A 7,221-nucleotide genomic window follows, 5' to 3' on the forward strand; every position below is an offset into this window, starting at 1 on the left:
TATGTTAAGTTTATCTAATTTCAGAATAATAACATTTGTGGGGGATAGTGTCAAAAGCCTTGGCCAGATTAAGATAAGCAGCATGTGCACAGTAACCACTATATGCAGTCTCTGTAACCTTATCAACAAAGCTTACTAGGTTCAGGAAACAGGACCTGCCAAACTGACTGGGGTTTAGATCAGCTAAGTTGCCAATGTTGACATTAATGAGTTTTAAAATGACAAGTTTCATGGCTTTGCATATAATGCTGGTGAGGCTGATGAGCCTGTAATTACCCAGCTCCAAAGACAGGTCTTCCCTCTGTAGGGAAGTCATAGTGGCTGATCTTCAGGCATTACGCATAAATCCTGTGGATAAGGTGAACAACTTAGGAAAGGCCTCAGATAGTCCATACTTAACACTGATGAGACTGGGATATTATCTGGCCCCATGGCAGTATTATTTTTTAGTCTTTGACAGGGAATTTGAGAATTCTGAGACTTATTCTAAAGTGATTTCAAGGGGAGGTAAAATTTCAGGTATAGTGGAAGGAACAATGAGGGTAGGTGGGATAAAGTTAGCATTAAATTTGTCTGATAAAATATTAGCTTTAGCATTGGGACTGGAATGTGTGATGTAGTTACAGTTATTAAAATTATTACTAACAAGCGCACTGCATTGTTAGATAATATCCTGAAATAACTAAGAAAAGATGTGTAGTGTAATTTTGGTATATGTAGCAACCTTAAGCCCTTACCCAATGTTACACTTTCTAATAGTGCTCTTAAGGTCCCTGTCGATATGTTTCAGTATGGGCTTAAGGTGAGGTTATAGGGGTTTCCTATAATTTCTCTGTTATTTTCACTCTTTTGTTACACAGCTAATTAATACTGGAATTCCACCAAAGATGTTTATTCCTGAATTTACTATTTTATTTACAGCAGATGGATGCTAACATTTCTATGCAACTGTTAGGTGCTGGTAAAAAGTCTGAAGTGAATGTGGCAGCTCTCTCAGTTGGGTTCATCTGTAGTGAATTGCTGATAATTTTGCAAAGCTCTTTTACAAGCTGAAGTAGGTTTGCCCTGAAGAAGTCCCTAAAGATAGCCTAATTTGGTGATGGGGTGGCACCACTAGGCCTAGTACAAAAGATGACTGATCTATGGTCAGATTTAACCAGGAGTGAGGAGATGTGGGGTGGGGTCCATTTTTTTAAACAAGAAACATCATTATTAAATTACCTTGTATGACACAGACAATATTACATATCTTACACACACACACACACACACACACATATATATATGTGTGTGTGTGTGTATGTGTGTGTGTGTGAAAATAAACCATACCAACACAATCTCAATTGCAAACATTATACATTACAAACCATGCTGACAACTGTAGCTGCAAACATTAAACATTGTACATCACTTATAATATATCCAGTCACTGCCATTCAACCATTACATAGCTCATTCAAATCCTGCCTTCTTTTAAACCTTGTTCCTCCTTTACATGTATTGATCCCATACTTCCCATTTTTTCCTATGTAATTTACTCGTACCCTTTTCCAAAGATCCCAATACCATTTGTTTTACCTCTGTTACTATCTTCACTGCTTCTAGTAAAGTTGGTTTAGACTTCAATTTTCCATTTTCTAGTAACTACTTTTTTGGCAGCCATCATAATTAGATTCAGCAAGGCGTTGCTATGTCTAAGCAATTCCGATTCTGCATCTTAGCTCAAAAATATAATTTTCTTAGTTACATCAATTTTCTCTCCCAGCATCTCTGACAGAGCAGTCTGCAGGGAATCTTTAAAATCTGACAACTCATTACCCAACCAGAAAATATGTTCCCAGTTACCTCTTTCTTCCCCATCTCACCTGCAACATTTGCAGTCTACTTGAGGAAAAATTCTTTGGACTCTACATGGGGTATAAAAATACCTATATAAACAATTCCAATTAAAGATCCAGATCCAAAATCTTCTAAACTTTATTGCACATATGGGAGACATACATATATCCTCCCACTATTTCTTTGTGATTTGCTATCCAATCTCTCCTCCCAAAACTTTCTAACCTCCTTCGATTCTTATAGTTATCATGCAATATTTTATATGCTCTACTAATTATTCCTTTCTTAACGGCAGCTTCTCTTCTAGATTCTACTAAAAACTCTGCCAGTGCTGGTCTTTCATTTAGAACCCCTAATTTCTTTCTTCTCCCTTTACTGTGATATAAATCCTTGATACAGAAGGCAATTTCTAACCTGAAGTCCAAATAAGTTCTTGGTATCTTTCCATTTATTTCCTTTCCCACTCTAGTTATTTGCTTCCAATTCCTTGGTTACTTTGTCATTTTTCTCCAATAAATTTCAGCCCCCTCTTGTCTATTGTCTAATCCCTAATTGCAGTCATCCCTATCGGTAGAATACTCTTTCTCCAGTCCCATGTTGGCTTAATTCTTAGAATACTTTCTGCTACTTTATGACTATAATGTTCTGTATGATTACTGTTCTTCCCTTTAGGGTATGCATACAAAATCCCATCCTCTCCTTGTTTCTTGAACTTCAACTATGTTTCATAATCATCTCTTTCCACTCTGAATTATAGATGTTATGTCGTCCAATCTCGCCTACATTCTTACCCGTGAGTTCGGAGCCGAATGTCGGCTCTGACTCGGCCAAAACTTTTCTAGCTCGAAGTCGTTCTATTGGCTGGGCTAAAATGGCATCCCATGCTGCGCTGCTCTATATCCCCAGATCTCGTTTGCCGCTCGTGTAGCTGGGACGTGGTCTCGCTCTTGGCTGTGGCTAAGTACCCTTTTTTTTCATTATTAGAGAATTGGTTGAAAACAAAAAGCTATTTTAATAGCTATTGTGTGTTCTGGTCTTGAATGGTGAAAAAATTTTGTGTTTGATCATTTTGGAACCTATTCGGAGCCGATCGCCTAGCATTAGGCCAGCATCACCTCCTCGCAGGCCCCCTTCGGAGAGGAAGTCTCGATCTCTCTCTCTCTATCCTCTAAATTCTCCAGGACCGTATCAGATGTGGATGTCGATAGAGTGGTGCAGAGACTCCTTCAGTCACTGGTTTTGGCTAAATTGTTCTCGACTCTGACCCATTCGGCTCCGGAGCCCATCCTTCAACCTGCTTCGATACTTCTTCCTCCGAACGTATCTCAGCTTTCGGAGCAGGAGTGCTCGGCTCCGTGTGATGTCCCTAGGTCGGTTCCGACAGCCCCTCCTGGCTTATCGGTGCCGACGTCAGCTCTGACCTTGTCGGCTCCATCCACGGGATTCAGGACTCAGGATTCTTCGGTCGGTCCTGAGGGAGAGGCTTTGGGACACCTATCGGTTCCTTGTCTCCCTATCGATGCTTTGGCTCGGGGAAGTCTGTCTCCTGTCGTGGGTTCAGAGGCTGGTCGCTCCTCAGACTCAGGGGGACTGGCCTTCGAGGCCATGCGGAGTGCGCTGGTCAGGTTGTCAGCGGCATCATGCGGGTCAGTCACTCTGTCCCCTACTACACCGATGCAGGTCTCTGATCACCATCTATCTCTAGACAGCGGAGCCCCAAGGCCTCAGGGTACCCCCATGAGTGGTCCCCACATTTCTGGTGGCCCCTCAGAGTCCTTGCTTGAGGTGCCACCCAGAAAGAAGATGTGCAAGAGGAAGCACATAGATTCCCAGAATGAGTCTCTCACATTAGACACTGACCTCAAGGAATCGGAGAGGTCCCCCAAGTCACCCTCTGAGGATGTTTCTTTCTCTGACATCTTAGAGATTTTGAAACAAAGAGGTGACTGGCCAGTCAAAGCCCCCTCTGAGGAGGAGTCGGTCTTCCTGAAGGCCTTTGGTGCTCAGCCCTCTGCCTCCTGGTTATCCCCACCCTTCGATGAGCTTCTGGATTTGGTCTGTCGAAGGATGTGGGAGATCCCTGACTCTGTGGAACCAGTCCCCAGGAGACCCAATAAATTTTTGTCTGCTCCTCCTGGTAAGGAATTTCTGTCCAAGGGAGTACCTGTGGATGACATGGTGGTGGCAGCAGCCACTCAGAAGGAATTAGCCAAGACTTCTTCCACTGTCCACCCTCCTAACAAGGAGTCTAGGACCATGGACTGGTACGAGAAGCGTACCCTTTCTTCAGCGACCTTTACCTTACGGTCACTGAATTATTTATCTCACTTTACATGGCTCCAGAGAGATCTCCTCAAGGAGCTTGGAAATACTCTCACGGCAGTGACCCAGATGGTTAACACTTAGATGTCTACCCTCAATTCCATTGTTAACTCCTCCATAACGCTGATCTCATATGCAGCCGATGGAGCGAGTAGGGCAGCAAGTTCAGGAGTTGCTCTTAGGAGACAGGCCTGGATGCACCTTTGTCATTTCATGGAGGCCTTCAAGTCTTCATTCACTGATGCCCCTTTCGATGGTTCCTCTTTGTTCGGAACCAAGGTGAAAGACACCCTCACCAGGTGCGAGCAGGAGGGAAAAACTCTGTCTGCTGTAGGAGTCCATTTTTCCCTTCCCTCTAGGCCTTATCCCAAGGCCCAGAGGAGTGGCAAAATGTGGTTCAAGAAATCACAGAGGTTTTTTCATGGTGCACAAGGTGAGCCCCCCTCCAGAGGCAGAGTAGGGGTGGTTATTCTGAGAGACACCACCCTAGAGGCAGAGGAGGCCCCCACAACTTGGGAGACCATGATTCCTTTCGTAGTTCTCCCTACCACTGCTCCTGATGGGAGGCCTGACTGTGCATTTCCAGAGCCAGTCGGGGGTCGAATTTCGTTATACCCGGAGGCCTGGCAAGACATCACCCAGGACCAATGGGTTTTGTGAATAATTTCCGGAGGATATGTCATCCCCTTCTCATCAGATCCCCCTCCAATCAAGAAAATCCCGGATGTTCCACCCAGTCAAAGGGATTACGCAGCTTCAGAAGTTTCAAAGCTGCTAGAAAAAGGAGCCATCCAACTTGTCCCCTCAGACTAGATCAGATTAGGGACTTACTCAAGATTCTTTTTGGTGCTGAAAAGAACATGGGACCTGAGACCCATATTAGATCTCAGCCAATTGAACACCCACGTGCAAAAGTCCAAGTTCCGAATGGTCACTTTGCAGTCTATTCTCCCGTTGTTGGGAAAAGAAGTGTGGATGTGCTGCATCGACCTCAAAGATGCTTACTACCACATCAAGATGGACAGGGCATCCAGAAGTCACCTACGCTTCCGGCTGGGAGCCAGTCATTTTCAGTTTCGGGCCCTGCCCTTTGGTCTCATTACAGCCCCCAGGGTGTTTACCAAATGCATGGCAGTGGTGACTGCTCACTTGAGACATCAGGGATTCCAAGTGTTTCCATATCTGGACGACTGGCTCCTTACTGCCACCACCAGGCATCTACTAATTCAGACCAGGGATGCTACTATAAACCTATGTCAACAGCTGGGCATCACACTGAACTGGGACAAATCTGCCTTGCTGCCCTCACAGCGTGTCACTTTTATAGGAGCAGAACTAGACACCATCCTCATGTGGGTGTTTCTACCACAGGAAAGAATCAGAGTCCTACAACAACAAGTTCATGCCTTGCTCCCCCTGAGAAGAGCAAAGGCAAGATGGGTCCTCCAACTATTGGGGACTATGGCTGCAACAATTATGTTAGTCCCTCTGGCAAGGTTACATATGAGACTCCTTCAGTGGCTACGTTTTGCCCAGTGGTCTCTGCAACATCTTCCACTTTCTTACCCTATTCTACTCACGGACAGGTGCAAAAAGGATCTCAGTTGGTGGCTTCGCACCGACAACCTGAATGCAGGAAAGCCCTTCGTTCCTACTCCCCGATTGCCACGGTGGCCACGGATGCCTCCCAGATGGGGTGTGGGGGCATTATCTAGGCAGGACAGTCCAAGGCACGTGGCAAGAGCATGAGATGCATCTGCATATCAATGTCCTGGAGATGAGAGCTGTGCTACTAGCATTGCAAGCACTTCAGAGCTTTCTTCCTCTCGGGACTATTGCAATCAACTCAGACAATATGTCAGTGGTGTGGGTATCTGAACAAGCAGGGAGGAACCAAGTCCTATCCCCTTTGTAGAGAGGCCATGCGAGTGTGGAAGTGGGCAGTATCTTCCCAATGTTTTCTGGTGGCAACGAACATTCCAGGGAAGTCCAATGTGATCACAGATAGGCTAAGCAGAGCCATTCTGATGCCTTATGAGTGGTCCCTGAACTGTCAAGTTGCAGAACAGATCTTCCGCAGGTGGGGTCAGCCTTGATGTGACCTCTTTCCCAGCCCCCTCAATGCCAAATGCAGCAGCTACTTCACGTTGATCCTTCCTCCGGGGGAGTCACCCAGGGACGCTCTCATCCACGATTGGCCCTCCGGTGTACTACATGCCTTCCCTCCAGTTCCCTTGCTGTCAAAGGTTATTCAGAAAGTGTAAGCCTTGGGAAGCAGAATGATTCTGATTGCTCCACAATGGCCTTGTCAAATTTGGTTCCCTTTTCTCCATCCCTATCTCATGGATGCTCTTTGGATTCTGGACCCACAACCAGACTTACTGACACACATGTCAGGGCAGATCCATCCCTCTCTTCGGACCCTCTGGTTGACAGCCTGGCGACTCCACTTCTGTCATTAGTTAGGCTTCATCATTTCTAACCGGAGGTGGTTCATATTTTATCTTCTTCTCATAAGCCCTCCACCAGGAAGATTTACTACAGTAAATGGAAGAAGTTTTCAATCTGGGCTCATACCCAAAAGATTGACCCTTACATGGCTCCAGTTTTATCGGTATTGGAGTTCTTGTCTATGCTCTTTAACCAGGGTTCAGCGGCCACAACCATTAAAGTCCAACTGGCGGTGATTTCTACCTTTCATGTCAGAAATGAGCCTAGTCTGATGGCTCATAGACTCTGTAAGGCTTTTCTGAAGGGCACTCTGTTACTTCGTCCTCCGGTATCGGAATCTGTCATGCCTTGGGATTTAAACTTTGATCTACAGGCTCTTATTTCATCCCCCTTTGAGCCTGCAGCCACTTGTGATTTAAAATTCTTAACTTGGAAGACTGTCTTTCTAGTAGCCATCACATCAGCCAGATGCGTTTCAGAGCTTCAAGCCTTATCAGTCAAACCCCCTTATTTGATTTTTCATAAGACAGGGTTTCTCTCAGACCCAACCCTTCCTTTCTTCCCAAAGTGGTGTCAATCAGTAAACTTAATCAATCTATTGTGTTCCCA

The sequence above is a fragment of the Protopterus annectens genome, chromosome 16.part0 (genome assembly GCF_019279795.1).
Source record: "Protopterus annectens isolate FY-2018-M chromosome 16.part0, PAN1.0, whole genome shotgun sequence".
Taxonomy (NCBI): domain Eukaryota; kingdom Metazoa; phylum Chordata; order Ceratodontiformes; family Protopteridae; genus Protopterus; species Protopterus annectens.